Here is a 17,649-nt window from a genome sequence, read left to right on the forward strand (position 1 = left end):
CAACCCTCTCCACACTTTTAAATTGTGTAATTTAGTTTAAATGAATAAAGGTGCACTGTCTCTTTACATTTTATAAAGAAAAATTAGCCAATAGGAATTCATGGAATATTCTGGGAGATCTGGGAGCCCTACATAAAGGGCAGGGCTCCAAGGGTTTTTGTGCAGTTGGTCAGCCTGGCCAAAAGAGATAAACTCCCTCCCACCCTTGTCGCTGGCGCTTTCTGTGGTTTGGTCACCCTTGACTCCTAGGGGGGGACATTTTCTGTTCATTTATTTATATTTGGCTTGAGTTCTTATAACTGAGATTATATCGATTAGTTTATGGTTGAATAAAGAATACATTTAAAAAAATGTATTTATTATTTTATGTTTGAAGTTTAAAACAAATAAAGCGCAGCAGCCATTCATTTGCCATAATTTTCATGTGTTCGTGTCTTTATTTATGGTTGTATTCAGGGGAATAATTTTATAAGGGCAGAGGCAGTCTGCAATCCATATGTAAACCATACATTTCATATTACTGATATGTGCCTGCTGTACCAAGTATTTGTATGAAAAAGTATCCTTCTCTCTTTGTATTGCTTCCTTTGTGTGAAATCCCTGGTGTTCCTGCCAGTCCATTTTAAAAACTGACTGCACTAGGCAGGAGAGTACTCAGTGCTCAAAGCATGGTCAGGCTGAGCTGGGAGCTAATCCAATATTCATACTTGTGCTCACACGCCCCCACCCTCCTGTACAGCCATTCACCAGAATCAGTGTACTGTTGTTTCTAGTCCCTTAGCTCTTATGTAGCTAAGAAAAGAGGTAATGTGATCAGTTAAAAAAGGGAAAAATGTAGTTATAATGTTTTATATATGTATACACATATATTTTGCCTTTCATGTCTGTTTTAAACTGAATAGGTTGTTTTACAGGGTGAGGGTTTACATATACGTTAACACACAGATATTACACGATGAAAAGAGTATGTATCTTTACCTTTTGTGAATTGCATGTTTCAGCAAGCAAAATAAAGAGTGGCAAAATAAGAACAGACAAGTTTCCTTCACTACAATAACCCTGAGCCTTTTGAAATGGCCCTAAAGCTCAGCTTACTGCATTTGTTTTAATTTTCAATTCCACTTTAACCATCTCAAACAGTGAAAATGTGGATGTGTATTTCTGGAGTGATAGTTAAAACAGCACTCTCTTTACTGTTCTGTACAGTTGTGACCAAAATTATTCAACCCCCACTGAAATTGAGTGTTTTGGCCAGTTTGACATTGCTTTTGATCATTCAGTCATCTTGCTTACATTTACATTAAAGAGGCACTTGTAGGTCAGACAAATATAACATAACAGTTATAATGAAATAACCACAAATGTCTTTTCTGTGCTCACAGCATTATCAGTTTTATTCAACCCCCAAGTGACATTCAATCTTAGTACTTAGTACAGCATCCTTTTACAGTTATAACAGCTTTTAAACGTGAAGCATAGCTTGACACAAGTGTCTTGCAGCGATCTACGGGTATCTTCGCCCATTCTTCATGGGCAAAGGCCTCCAGTTCAGTCACATTCTTAGGCTTGCGCACTGCAACTGCTTTCTTTAAGTCCCACCAGAGGTTCTCAATCGGATTTAAGTCTGGTGACTGCGATGGCCACTCCAAAATGTTCCAGCCTTTCCTCTGCAACCATGCTCTAGTGGACTTGGAGGTATGCTTGGGATCATTGTCCTGTTGAAAGGTCCAACGTCTCCCAAGCCTCAGGTGTGTGACGGACTGCATCACGTTTCCATCCAATATCTCCTGGTACTGAAGAGAATTCATGGTACCTTGCACACGCTGAAGCTTCCCTGTACCTGCAGAAGCAAAACAGCCCCAAAGCATGATTGACCCTCCACCATGCTTCACAGTAGGCAAGGTGTTCTTTTCATCATAGGCCTTGTTCTTCCTCCTCCAAACATAGCGTTGATCCATGGGCCCAAACAGTTCTAATTTTGTTTCATCAGTCCACAGAACACTATCCCACAACTTTTGTGGTTTGTCCACATGGCTTTTGGCATACTGCAGTCGACTCTTCTTATTCTTTGGAGACAGCAAGGGGGTACGCCTGGGAGTTCTGGCACGGAGGCCTTCATTACGCAGTGTGCGTCTTATTGTCTGGGCTGAAACTTCTGTACCCACATCTGACAAATCTTTTCTCAGTTCCTCAGCAGTCACACGGGGACTTCTCTCCACTCTACGCTTCAGGTAGCGCACAGCAGTCGAAGTCAGCATCTTCTTTCTGCCACGACCAGGTAGCGTTTCAACAGTGCCCTTTGCCTTGAATTTGCGAATGATGCTTCCTAAGGTGTCTCTTGGTATGTTTAACATCTTTGCAATCTTCTTATAGCCATTGCCCTTCCTGTGAAGAGAAATCACCTCTTCTCTTGTCTTCCTGGACCATTCTCTTGCCTTCACCATGTTTGTAACCACACCAGTAAATGTCTAGAAGGAGCTGAGTATCACAGTCATTTTAAAGCTGCCTAATTGGTGCTTATAATGCTTGATTGCTGCTCGGTGACATCCACAGGTGTTTTCAATACCTGATGGAAAGCACCTGTATGAACCTCTGTTCTTCAGAGTGGTAGTCTTTAAGGGGTTGAATAATTGTGGCAATGAAGAAACCACATAAGAACCATTTACTACTGTATTACATAAACAATTGATGTCATTTTAGTTGCATTTGGGTAGTTACAACGTCCTTGTAGGATTTGATTCTGAATACAATTCCAAATGTACACTATAGTCCCTAAACCCCTTTACAGCATTGGGGGTTGAATAATTTTGGTCACAACTGTATGTACCAGACCCATGTACACTGCCTGCACTGTTCTCACACAGCACAGAATACAGGCAAAATCCACAGAGCAAATCAGAGTGACTCTGTGTCTTTTGACTACTGTGGCAAATCATAACAATCACAATGTAAACACTACCAGTGTTTACATTTAAGTGCTCTACCATTTCCTTCACAATGGAGGAAGGTAAATAATGAGCATTTATGAATTATGTATTTAATGAAGGAAGGGTAGACAGAATCAGATTCAAGGTGAGGTTGTTTTCTTTAATTTGATGTGCGATTGTACATTCTCCAACTCTGTAGTATGCGTGGGGGTCTCTGTATTGACCTGTATTCCTTCACCTCATTTAGCCTACTAATACCTATCCTCCCACTGCATATGAAGTGAACATTAACCCCTTCACCTCTTCCTCTCTCTGCATATGACTCGTATATTAATGGTGTGCTATATCTAGTGCACCATTAACAAGCTCCATGTTTTATCCCATGTTCCACCTCGATAGCAGCATGTTTTTTGTTTCCAAAAAGGAGGTATGTTTGGGGGTGTTCATACTGCCATGGCATTTTTTTCCAACTTATATTTTATTGAAAAGTATTTAGTATACAAACAAAACATTCAGTCTTTCCAACTGATAGCTCTTATGTGAAGTAACAAAGAGAGTAAATGCATCCTGTGTTTAGCAGGCAGTATACTCACTAAATATAGAACAAAGAAAAAATACAGGATGTACCAACTTAGATCATCAGGAACCTGCATAGAAAAAAACCTATACTTCTCATTGCCTGTTCATGCTTGCTTTAATTAGAGAATTCTCTAATCTACAGCTCTCAGGTGAGATGTCACACAAATTACAGAAGCCCAGAACAAAAAAACATGTTTTGGTGATGATAAAGCTGCTACTGACAATAGAGAGGAAAGAGGTATATGAGGACATACTTGTGACGGCGTCAGACCTGCCCTTCTCACCAAACTCGTGACTGAAGGACTAGCCAATCTAAAACCGCGATGTCACGTGCGTAACAATGCCATGCCAAGCTGCACCCTGCACACTGATTTTCCAGCTAATGGACCACAACTTGCGTACTTGTGGCCTGAGTGCGATTGTTACTGGGTCAAGATAATTACGCAATTAACCCTTCACACTGCCACCACCTCCTTTTTGTACAGAGAAAGAGGAAACTCGGCAATATCAGCAATAACACTATGATGGTTGAAATAATCATCTGTATACCGCTGTCACTGCAGGCAGGTTATACAGAGGGTTAAACACACATAGTAGCGCTCTTCAGCGGCAGGAATTTGTAAGTTGCATTAAAGAGCTTTAGAAACAGTTCAACACTTTCAGAAAGAAAGATTTATTACTAAAAGGTCAAAAGGGTGCAATAAAAATATTTACAGAAACAGATGTAGCCAATATATATATATAAATATAGAGAACAATAGCACAGCAAACAGATAACAGAAAGGAGTTTAGAAGGTTAAAGTACTTGCCAATCAGCCTTGGTTTAAGCAGTTTCAAGTCTTATGAGCTCAAAAAAGGATTTCTGGTCTCTCACTGAGTTTCGATGTTACAGGGAGACTCTTCTCTTCTCTCACACACACAATTCCAAACATAACAGCCTTTTTCTAGCAAATCCCAACAGGGTGTCTCTTTTGAGTAGTAACCAATGGTCTCCGTTTGGGGGAGGAAAGTGTAGGTGGAGACCTAAGTTACAACCAGAATCTCTCATAGCTTATATTTTGGCCCATAACTTTTACTAGGTACCTGGGCACTAGTATATTAATACTCAGCCGCATCTGCGGAATGGTTAGAGCTGAAACATGAAATATGCACTTGAATGGTTCAGGAGATATACTTTCTTGCTTTTCTATGTATTCCAGCTAGGGAATATAATATATCAAACGGTTTGTATTAGCTTAACCAATCTGACGATATGCCTGGTTTTTATGTAAGTCTCTCATATTCCAAGATATGAAATCATAGGGGGAAAATTGATTTTTGAATGTGGTGTCTAGTTGATTACTGCTCTGGAATGTCTTTGAACTCAGTGAGGGACTCAGTTTACACTTTTACGATATGCCAGATTGCACAGTTTCTTAGACAGCTAGGCACCCAGCTAGTGAGGTTTTATAGCTCAGAGCTTCCTGCTGTGCTTTGGCTGCCTGTGACCTCTCTCATCACTCAGGCCACATGTCACTCAACAGAGAGGGAAGGGGGGGGGATGATTGGAGGAAGCAGCCTGCTTTGGTAGTGAGAAATGGTACAACATGGAAAATTCTTAACAAAATGGAGGACTGCGTCCTTCTCTGTGGGCACGATTGCTACAACACTCTTAACCAATAACCTTTAATTTAAAGTGGAAGTAAAGTCCACTTTGTAAGCTGTACCTACAGGTAAGCCCATAATAAGTTTTATCTGTAGGTACAGTGAATATCTCCTAAACATGCACTGTTTAAAATGACATCACCGGGGCATTCGTTCTGAAGGGATGCATCAGAGCTCTGTGCAGCAGCCAAGGGCTTCCATGTGTGGAAGAAATGTCATCACAGCTCTTGCCAGTCATACAGCCGGAGTTCACTAACCGGGAGGTAAGACCGGGTGAAGATGGCGGCGCTGGAGAGCCGTGACAGAAAGGCGCTGGAGGGCTCCATGTACAGGTAAGTCTGTCTTAATGTACTAGTATGCGGTGCATACTAGTACATTATGACCCAAACCTTCTGGGGAGCTCATTGTTTTGTTTTTTTCCAGGAGGTTTACTACCGCTTTAAGCTTTTAGAGTAGAGTATGGAGAGATGACATGCCTTGGAGGGATTGTATAAATTATTTAACAAATTACATATTTTAAGTTCTTGTGTATACTTTTATATTTGTTTGAATAATCATATGATGTTGTGGATTTTCTTTTGAAACACTAAAACACATGGAATAACCTGACATTTTTCAGTTGTTTTCTATGCACATATTTTTATTTTAGAAATACATATTTGATGCAGGGTGTGTCTTTGACATAATCTATCATTGTCAGGGCAGGAACGCTGGAATGGGCAGGCAGGCCTATGGTACGGTCACGCTGCGACTGACGACAGCCACTACCCACAGACCAGAGTCCCTCAGGGCGCGGAGTCTAAGCCCCAGGCTACCCTTCACCAGGGCCCCTGATGGTGGGGATGGACTTGACGCAGCCTGAGACCAGGTCGCGGCCCCCGAGTGACCCCAGCTGCGATAACGACTGCCGCAATGGCGTACAGCTGGTGGGAGCTAGATGGGAACACGAGTAGAGTAGTCAGACAAGCCGGGTCAATAACAACGGAGCAGACAGTACTAGACGGTAGGCAAAGAATACTCAGGTCATGGGCCGGGTTCAGCAACGGGAGGTCAGATAAAGGGTTAACGCAGAGAGTAGTCTTGTCCAAGCCGAGTCGGTTACCAGGAGAGCAAAGGAAACAACACAAGAGATTGCAACAGGGCAACATACAGGACACAAGTGCAGAGCACACTTGCAGACAGCAGGTTTAAATGTGCTCAACCACACCCTTCTGAGGAGGAGCCGCAGAAGCCTGAAGGCATAAAGGTTCCCACCATGCTTTGCAGAAAACCAAGATGGATGCCAGCTCATGGAGATGCACAAGCTCTGAAGAAAGGTAGGACCTTGACAATCATAGACAGAGAATTATGGATTTTCTAAAGGGAGAACACAGCAAAAGCTGTTTACCTTAAAGCTGAGCTCAAGTTCACATAGATATGACAGACAGGAATGCATTCTTTAATCCCTATACTTTTCCCCTGCTGTCAGTTCAGCCCAGAAATGTGGACAGGACCTCAACTCCTTCATGTACAATGCAGGGCCCCTGTATTGAAGGGGGGGCGGGGGAGGCACTGGGCTGGAGGAGTTGATACTCTTACTCATTTAGTTGTTTGTAAGTTTCAGCTTGTGCTTGTAAGCAAATTTTTTCTCCATGAAAAAAAAGAAAATGAGAGTACAAAATACTCATATGCAATATTTCATATGCACCCGACTTGAACAGTTATAAAAAAATATAGAAAACAACTATACCTTCCCTTTAAATGTGATTGAATATTTTGTATCAAAATGTGAACATGTATATAAAGGAAATATGTATAAACGTGGATGAGGATGTGATAGCTAAAATATGGTTTAGTGATGGCTTTTTCACATGCCTGCCTAAGATGAAAACAGCTGTCCACAGCCTAAAAGCAATGAATATACAACACAACTATTATTAAGCAGCTGCAGCAACAGATGTGCAGCAAATACTCCATTTTGTTCTGAAGAACGATGTCCTGAAAACTGAAACATAGCCCTCCATCAATGACAAAAATATACAGCATAATTACTTCCAATGTTCACATTATAATTATATTATTCAGTGAGTTCAATTACTTTGAAATATTATAATTTATCTAAAATACAAATTTATTGATGGGCTGAGCCATGCAGTTGCCCTCTGCCGTGTCTTCATTTAAATTTAAATAGGGAAAGATAAATCTGAATACAATATTTCTGCATTGCAAATGGTCTTCTAATAAACACCTATTATGCAAAATGCATACAAACTATGGCAATGTGTTAATAATGGATATTTTGCAGCAAGAATCCATATTCATAATAGTATTTGACAATATCTTTTGTTTCAAAGTATGCTACATATTTTTTTTCATTCAAGAATCAATAATTGGGATGAATATTTGTATTATTATTAGGGATCATGTTTGGGTTTGCTGCTACTATAGGTTTTAGGTGAAACACTAAGGTTTGACATTTGATATCTTGTTGACTTTTTGTCAAGATTTGTTAGGAGAATTTTCCTTAAACCATAATGCACTGCATGGCCTTTGTACTATAGCCTTAGAAAGGCAAATAAGGGTTTTTTTTTGATAATCCAAGGGGAGACAGAGCAATCATTGTATCAGTGAATTGGCAGCTGTTGTAAGAAAAGCATAAGAAAGCTGACAACCCACATAGAGAGAGAGAGATTAAGGTCACAAAAATACTGTACTTTAATTCTGATGGCTAGTGATTTGGGCAATCATCACCTCCTCCTTGGATATAATTGATCTGGGCTTTCAATCTAATTTTAGTTTATATTTAGGGTATATATTTGTTGTTTTAGGATAATATTTTTCACGGATAATATTTTTTGAAATAATTTATTTATATGTTTTATTTTTTACTGAAGAATTGAACTCTTTTGAGTGCTTTTTAGAATTATGATTTATGATTTTTTATTCTATGATTATGAGCGCAGATCTTTAATGCCATATTTTAGATTCCAACATGAACATTGAGCAAGATTCTATTACTGTATTACCACTAGATGATATCCTTTATTAGTTGTTTTGGGGCAATTTGAACTCATTTGTTGGTATATTTATTTGCTTTGATATTTGTTCTTTTATATCAACCTTTATTCAATTAAGGAATTGGGGTCTTGTGTTTGAAATGTTTTAAAGATATTATTTTGAAAAGTGGATTGGAAATTTTGGTCTATGGAATCCAAAATGAGGCTTGGCTAGTTTCCATGATTACTGGTGGAATCCTGGTTACTGGCTGGCTTTCTACTAAAGCTGGGCAAGTCAGTAGTTAAATTTCTTTGGAACCCAAAGCAAAGCTTGGTTATGATTTTTACTGAGGCTTGCTGAGCAGATGTTAAATGCCTATGTAATCAAGAACAAGGCTTGGTCACTATCCACAGCAAGGCTTGGTTAGTAAGGGTATATTTAAAAGCAATGACACAGCATGGTGCTCATGCCCCGGGAAGACGTCCTATACAACAAAACACGTAGGGCGGAGCCTCTTGCTGACACCATTGCGTACTGAAAGTGATCTGAAAACTACTCATATTTGCCAGCTGTGGTGATTTTTCTATGCACAATACTGTTTTTTTTAAATAACAGTGCAATATCTTGTTAAATAAAAATACCCAATGATATTTTACACTATTTGGAGTGTGTGTACGTCTGCTTTTCCCGTGTTTGTGTTGCTGAGAACTAGAGGTGGCTGTCTGGGGAACACTTCTGATTGATGTTTCCTTGGAATGGATGGAGAGACGCCATTGATGCCTGCCTATACCAGCCATGCTTTCTATGACTGCTCTTTAATTAGGGGGTCATTGATATCTGCTAAGCTCCTTATCTTACCACTATTTGGGTATCTGGGTTGGACATTCTGTCTGTGGCACTATTTTCAGGAGGAGAGGATAAAGTTTTTAATACACTTCTTTCCTTCTTGGACCTTGGGACTTTAGCCTTCTTTATATGTGCACTTTATGAAATTTTTTTAGATTGTTTTCCATTTATTTATATTTAATGATAGCAATTATGAAATTGTTTATTCATGCATGTCTTTTTGATTCACATTGTGGATGTTTATTTTTAATAATGTACACTCTTATTAATACACAGTACATTTCACTTTGGTATATGGAGTGATATCTCCTCTTTTGTGTTTGCAGCTTTATTTTAGACTTTTAATGAGCACACATTCACTGTACCTTATCATCCCCATAAGTAAAATAAAAGATAAAAAGAGTTGCAAAAATGTTCCCAACGTTCCTTTGTACTTTAAGGGTTGCAAACATCAAGGGACTATACATCACATATGGTATGAATATCCTAAAATCTGGAAATTCTGAAAAAGAATACAAAACCTAATCTGAAAGGGTTCTGAATAATGGGCCCCTAGACACCGTCTGTACTTTAAATATTGTCCCTGAAACCACATAAAAAATACTCTATCCTCACTGTACAATTGTTTTTGGATTTTTTTTTGCATTGATACATGTTCCCTATGTGTTAAAAAAAGGAATGGGAAATTGGGTAACTTGTATCAAGTAGTTTGCCTATAAACCATTAAATATTTTCACAGAATGTACAGTGGTTTTAGAGGCAAAATCCAAAATGACATATATGATTCTGTCTGTTACTAGCATTAACATAGCATTTGTTTGTTTTTCTAACTCCCCCTTGGAACTTAGTTTTGTTATGTTGGGCAACTATGTGGCAAATGAGGTTTATGTTGATAAATGTAAGGTTATGCTCTTGGGGGCTAAGAATATGCATGCATCATACATACTGGGGGGGGGGGGAGTCCAACTGGGGGAATCAATGGTGGAGAAGGATCTGAGAGTTCTGGTAGATCACAAGCTTAATAATGGCATGCACTCTTTACGTCTGGAGGAAAAGAAATTTAATCTCCAAACACGGAAAGGTTTCTTCACAGTGGGAGCTGTGAAAATGTGGAATATACTCCCTCAAGAGTTGGTTCTGGCTAGCTCAGTGGGTTACTTTAAAAAAGGCCTGGATTCTTTCTTAGATACACCGAATTTAACTTGATACTAACATTTTTAGGTAAAATTTATTCAGGGAATATCGATTGCCTCTCAGGGGATCAGGAAGGAATTTTTTCCCCTTCAGGAGCAAATTGGATCATGCTTTGCTGGTTTTTTTTGCCTTCCTCTGGATCAACTGTGGGTGTAGGATTATAACTTTTTTTTTAATGGTTGAACTGGATGGACTTTTGTCTTTTTTCAGCCAGACTAACTATGTAACTATGTGTTGATTTTGTTCTTATTGTTCAGTTTCCTTTAACAGACCAAGCTGTACAAAAGTGAAAGTTAGACCTCGTTTACACTTGTGTTTGCTGAAAAGGCAGGGAAGAAGGGGGTACATATGTAGTAGTCACAATGCTTTGCATTGCATTGTAACAATGATTGACGCTGTCATGTTCAGCAGGCAGTACCTCCCACTGAAGGGGGGAGCCCCATAACACTGTGCAATGAGTTGTGGTTGAGGTGTGTTAGGGTAGGGTATCACAGGGTTAGAGCAAGTGATAAGTTGGTGATACAACACCTCCTCACTGCCTTTCAAATGCTTTTTGAAGAGCGAACTGAATGTGGATCACTCAGTGCTCAAAATAAGAACAATAATAGTGTAAAGTAGCTCTTAGAGACAACCCATTTAACACTGATAAGGATGCTTACAATGGTCAGCCTGTTTTCATTTAGTTTAAACTTTTTCCCAAGAAGAAAACATTGTATATGTAACTGTAACTTAAAGTCTGGTAGCTGGAGTTTAGTTAGTCATATATGTCAGGTCTATCAACATCTATTAATCCATCTAACAATACCCTCTCCAGACAACAATGCTGTCCATGGGTGTCTCTATTGCTCTTCTGTAGATAGAGAAGATATCCAAAAGCTGGCCATACAGTGACCATAATGTGGCTGATTTATCAAGGACTGGACAAATTTTGATCAGTGTGTGGTTATCCCTTCTAGACAGAAATCTATCATTTTACCATATCAAAATGTTGGTAACACAATAGTGCTCAACTTTAAACAAAACATGAGCTGATGTTAATTAAGCAATATCCAGCAGTAGATTGTATTCACTTTGAGTCTACAGTATGAACATAATCATTTGGACGGTACCTAGAAAACATTGCACATTACTGCTCGTGGAACTGCCTCTCTGCTCAGATTACCTAAGGGCTTGGTGCACAAACCACCATAGCTCTGTGATTACCATTTAGCTCTGCAGAATTAAATTATGCATTCATTTAAAAATCATAGATTTTGAAAAAGTGATTTAAAAGAAAAAAAAATAATAATTTTCAACCTTTATGGTAAATCAGCCTCACTGAGTTTAACCTCCCTAGCGGTATGATTATTTCAGATTTTTGGTGCTGAAAGTGGTACCATTTTTTTGCATGGAAATATGTATTTTTTTTTATTGTAGGCCTGTAATTTAGGAATAACTCACTGAAATCTGTCCGAACAAGAGTCTAGTAAACATTCCGGATATGATAAAACCTGAAACACAAAATAATAAATTATAATTTAATAAATAATCATAAAAAATAATAATATAATAATAATAAATTTAATTAAATAATATAATCAAACCAAAAACACTGAAATTTGAAATATAGCGCCAAGTTTGCACATCGCTGAGCAAAGTCGCAGAATCGTTTTCAGTGTCTGATGACGAATTTCCCCACTAATCATTATCACTCAATTCTGCAAGTGGTTCTGATTTACTATCGCTGTTCTCTAGCTGGTCTAAAACCGCTTTTGACCTAAAGGGACGCTTTTTGGACGCCATGGACATTTCTCAGTTTCCAGGCAGAAAGAACAGTCAAAATGCAGGCAGTGGACAGGACAAAGCAGTAGGGACAAAATGTATGTGAAATGTTTTGAAACAGCAATGTTTTACTATGTAATAATCATTTAAAAAAAAAAAGACATTTTTAAAAAATTTCAAATTTGCCGCCGTACGTCCCGACGTCACAGGGACCGGAACACGGAAGTCGGATGCCGGCATCGGCCGGAGGAGATGGCCGTGGACGCTGCAGGGGACGCATCGCGGGAGCAAAGGACAAGGTAAGCGCTGCAGGGACTCCCTATGCAATGCTGCATGGTAAGCCCGAGTGTAGCTCGGGGTTACCGCTTTTGGTACTGAAACTTTACCCCGAGCTACACTCGGGAATACCGCTAGGGAGGTTAAAGAGTTTATTTTTTTGTAGGTGTTTATGTGTTTTACTTGCAAAAACCCCACACTATTTGCACTATTTTTGTACATCACAACCAGAACGTGATATTTCAGAGATTTAAAAAATATTTGAACAATATAATAGATTTTCAGGTCTGCGTATATACAGTTGTGTTCAAAATAATAGCAGTGTATTGAAAAAAGTGAATAAAGCTCAAAATCCTTCTAATAGCTTTTATTTCCATACACACAAATGTATTGGGAACACTACACATTCTATTCCAAATCAAAACATGAAGAAAAATATATCAAATTTGTGTTGTTCCTCTAAAAAAATTGAAGAAAAGTGAATATTAGACTTCAAAAAAATAGCAGTGTTTGTATTCTTCTTTACAAACTCAAACATTCACTATATAAACTGAAAAATGTTTGAAGATTTTGCTTTCGTTTGAATCACTTAATGAATATTTAGTTGTATAAGCACTGTTTCTGAGAACTGTTGTACATCTGTGTTGCATGGAGTCAACCAACTTCTGGCCCCTGTGAACAGGTATTCCAGCCCAGGATGATTGGACTACATTCCACAGTTCTTATCTATCTCTTGGTTTTGCCTCAGAAACTGCATTTTTCATGTCACCCCACAAGTTTTCTATTGGATTAAGATCCGGGGATTGGGCTGGCCACTCCATAACGTCAATCTTGTTGGTCTGGAACCAAGATGTTGCACGTTTACTGGTGTGTTTGGGGTCATTGTCTTGTTGGAACACCCATTTCAAGGGCATTTCCTCTTCAGCATAAGGCAGCATGACCTCTTCAAGTATTCTGATGTATTCAAACTGATCTATGATCCCTGGTATGCGATAAATAGGCCCAACACCGTAGTTATAGAAACATCCCCATATCATATTGCTTGCGCAATCATGCTTCACTGTCTTCACAGTGTACTGTGGCTTGAATTCAGTGTTTGGGGGTCGTCTGACAAACTGTCTCCGGCCACTAGACCCAAAAAGAACAATCTTACTTTCATCAGTCCACAAAATGTTTCTCTTTAGGCCAGTCAATGTGCTCTTTGGCAAATTGTAACCTCTTCAGGACATGTCTTTTTTTCAACAGTGGGACTTTGCGGGGGCTTCTTGCAGATAGCTTGGCTTCACATAGGTGTCTTCTAATTGTAACAGTACTCACAGGTAACTTTAGACCTTCTTTGATCTTCCTGGAGCTGATTTTTGGCTGAGTCCTTGCCATTTTGGCTATTCTTCTATCCATTTGAATGGTAGTTTTTCACTTTCTTCCACGACTTTCAGGTTTTGGTTGCCATTTTAAAGCATTTGCGATCATTTTAGCTGAGCAGCCTATCATTTTCTGCACTTCCTTATATGATTTCCCCTCTTTAATCAATTTTTGAATCAAGCTACGCTGTTCTTCTGAACAATGTCTGGAACGACCCATTTTCCTCAGAATTTCAGAGAGAAATGCACTGTAACCAGCATGTACAACATTTGCTGCCTTCCTTCCTTAAATAAGGGCAATAATTGCCATCTGTTTTTCAAAGAATGAATGACCTCACTAATAGAACTCCACACTGCTATTATTTTGAACATGCCCCTTTCAATTAGTGATTCAATTGCACAGAATCAGCAGCATGCATGTCATGACTGTTGGGTCTGTTGGATTTCTATTACTCTACTACACCTACTAGTAACTTATTTGCCATGTAGAAATATCATTTCTACCAAAAACAGTGATTGATCAGGTTAGTGATGCCTGACTGCTATTATTTTGAACACAACTGTATATTAGTAAAATTGGGATATTACCAATACATCCATACGTCATAGAAAATGAACAGCACACTCAGCTTGTTGTAGTAAAGGAGTACTGTATATCACATATTTGAGGATAAATATTGGTAAGATATCGTCTTCATTGCATGCTTTAAATTATCTGCTGCTGATATGCTGATAAAGAAGATAATTCAAGAGTTGGAGATGTAGGCTGATCTCCCACTCTTTATTTTAGAGAAGCCAGTTTATTAGGATGATAGATTATGAAATATAATATTTCTCTGATATGATTTGGTTAACCTTAATGAGAGTTCTTTGAGCAAGAGTGAAAGGTTTAACACAACAACCAAAATGTATTAGTGAATAGTAGGGAGGTCTAAACTAACATACCACAATCTATCTATTTTACAACAATAAGAAAAAGGAAAAGAAAAACAAAATGTAAAAGATTAAAACAATGAATTATAGAATATAATACTCATATCCTGAACCCACAAACAGCAAGACAGTCAACACATACGACGAGCATGTATACATGTAAAGTACCAGAGACATGTCCTGATATTTACCAATGGTGTAACATGGGGGCCCGCAGGATTGTTGGATCTTCTCTCCTGTCTTCCCCCAAAATCTACCCTGATATACACCTATCTCTCATAGACTTGCATGGGGCCATCCTGATTGGTAGAACTATCTAATCCATCTCCCATATCTGACGCATCTCATCCAGGATTGGACAATTCTCCCATGCTATATTGCTTGCGTAACTCAGCCCCTTCCCAGAGCCTCCTCCTTTGGTGATACAATTACACATGCCAGGTTATGGCATCGGGGCATCTGGGTTGAGGCTCTCTTATCCTTTGTTTGGAGGGTACATTAGTTATGTAAGGTCATAGCCTGGGAAAACTGTGCATTCCCAGACAGATGGCCATTCCCATTGCATATCAAAAGAGAGGGTACTTTGAAGTGGCCCTTGTAAAAACAAAGATTTAAATGGCCTGGTCTAGATAGTTATGTTGGCCCCATAAAGTCTGAGATAAGGTAGTTAATTTAGTGGTTTTCCCTTCTCGCACAAGAGAGCATTCCCTGTGGCACACACGTTTAGCACATCAAACATTCCTCCACTACAAAGCTGTCTAGTAGATTCATTCCTAAAACTTGATCCCTTGTTCCCATGTCTATGTACAGTACACCTATACCAAACCAAGCTCTGATATTTCTAACTTTGTAACTTGGTTAACGTATAGTTATAAAAATATCTATTTACAGTTGCTGATGAAGATTATACATAAAAATATACATATACATAAAAGTCAACACCCTTTACAAACATTACCAATTCATCTTAAACAAAGATATGAATCAATGAATGAAGGCTATGACTAGGAGTTTATGGCATGAGAAAAGACCATATGTTAAGGTCTACTCTTTTTCTGCCTAAAATAAAGTTGGTCTTGGTTTCTCCAATATTAGCCTTGACAATTTGGCTTGCTTATTGAGACATGCCTTGGAATAGCGGACCTTGTTGTCAAGGTATCCTAACTTAGATATAGAGATAGAATAAGTCTCTTCCTGGAATTCTTCTGCTTGATGAGAAGCTTACCTCCAAGTTTAAAAAGTGACCTACTTTATAGAGAGACAATGTCCCAGATGTACTCATCATTATGAAAAAGAACAAAGACTTCTTGCTATGCAAAGCAAAAATTTATTTACCACATGTGGGAGAATAAAGCAAGCTATCATTCTGAGGATTTTTTTCACTATGCAAGAGTTTTTAAAAGCAAAATCAACAGTAAATACATCCCAAACATAGACTGACATGACATAGAACATTACAGAGCCAATGAGATGTTCACATTCTATACAGACAGTAGAAAGTTAACACAGTTTTAGCCCACACTGTAGCCCTCTGGCAGAAATCCAGATAGGACAAATGTGATTGTCCAGTAGATATGAACTAGCAGATATTATATATTACTACAGATATAATGATATTACAAAAGCATAAAGTAAAGGTTATCTCAACAGATATTATTATACAGTATTTATATAGCCCCAGAAAGGTTTGCTCAGCGCTGTACATTATAGTGGGGGACAGAACATGAGACAATACAGTAATAAAACAATACACGAGGGGTTCAAAGGCCCTGCTCTTTTGAGCTTACAATCTAGGAGGGAGGGGAACGTGGTACAGGAGGAAGTGGCTGTGGGGGATGGAGTGGTAGGAGGAGTGGAGGAGATCGGCTTTTAGGTGAGGGTGGGGTAGGTTTCCCTGAAGAGATGGGTTTTCAGGGTGCGCCTGAAGGTGAGGAGGGTAGGTGACAGTCTGATGGATTGGGGTAGTGAGTTCCAGAGGATGGCGGAAGTCCTGGAGAAGTCCTGCAGTCGGGCGTGGTAGGTGGAGACCAGGGAGCTAGAAAGTAGGAGGTCTTGGGTGGTATTTGGGTATCAGGTCAGTGAGGTAGTTTGGGGCAGCATTGTGAATGGCTTTGTATGTCAGTGTTAGTAGTTTGAATTTAATGTATAAAAAAGGTGCAGCGCTAATATACAAATAGATAACAGTACGTATTAAATATGTAAACTCATATAAAAGTTCAAAGTGACATAGTGCATATACATATAAGCCACTACGTTGTGTCTGGTAGAACGTGAGGAAAGGATTGTTACATCCAAAGGAAAGTTCAGTGTGAGGATGTGGATTGATTCTCAAACAATCTACTGCTTTCCAGGCAACACCGACTGTGTGCACGGTGAAAAAATGGGGGTACAAATTACGCACTCACCAGATGCACAATCTTTATGCACTTTTCTGTACCATAACATAAACGACATCCATTCCCTCAAACAGGGTCTGGTCAAATCTGGACAGGTCTCCTTCTTTATCCAGCACCTTGCGATCGGCCTTCTCCTTAAATGACCACCACTCTCCAAGACAACCTGGCTCCCACAGGAGCTCAGAAGAAAGCAAAGGAGGCCAATAGTGCAGTATGTCTTACGGGTACATTTATTCCCACATACAGACAATGAATACAAGGTATGGAATAAATAACATGGAGATACTGACCCTATATGAAGTTGCCGCCGGGACCCCTCGTGGTGCCGGCGGTGTAAGCGTCAAACAGCTGAAGCCTGACCCAGACGCGTTTCGAGCGATAGCTCTTTGTCAAAGGGTTTTCGGCTATCAGCTGCTGACGCCGCTCTGTCCTTTAAATAAAGGGAATAATGCACGCATCGTTTATCGTGCGCCATTTTCCCAGGGACAGATGTCCTCAAAAACGGGCGCCATTTTGACGTAGTCCTTACAACCGCGCATGCGCAAGCATAACGTCGGAACGTGGAGGACATCTGTACACGATCACCGAAGGGAGAGATGTTGCCATAGAAACATGATACACTGAGTGTAACCATGAAGAACACTCTGAACAGGTGTATCATTCCAGAGATATATTACATTAACTTCTATATTTCAAAGGTTAAAAGGTCAAACTAACCTATAGAGCAGGAGGCGGACTTTAATAACCAGGTCCTCA

The sequence above is a fragment of the Staurois parvus genome, unplaced genomic scaffold (genome assembly GCF_062004578.1).
Source record: "Staurois parvus isolate SC_StPar_1 unplaced genomic scaffold, SC_StPar_1.0 ptg000155l, whole genome shotgun sequence".
NCBI classification, from domain to species: domain Eukaryota; kingdom Metazoa; phylum Chordata; class Amphibia; order Anura; family Ranidae; genus Staurois; species Staurois parvus.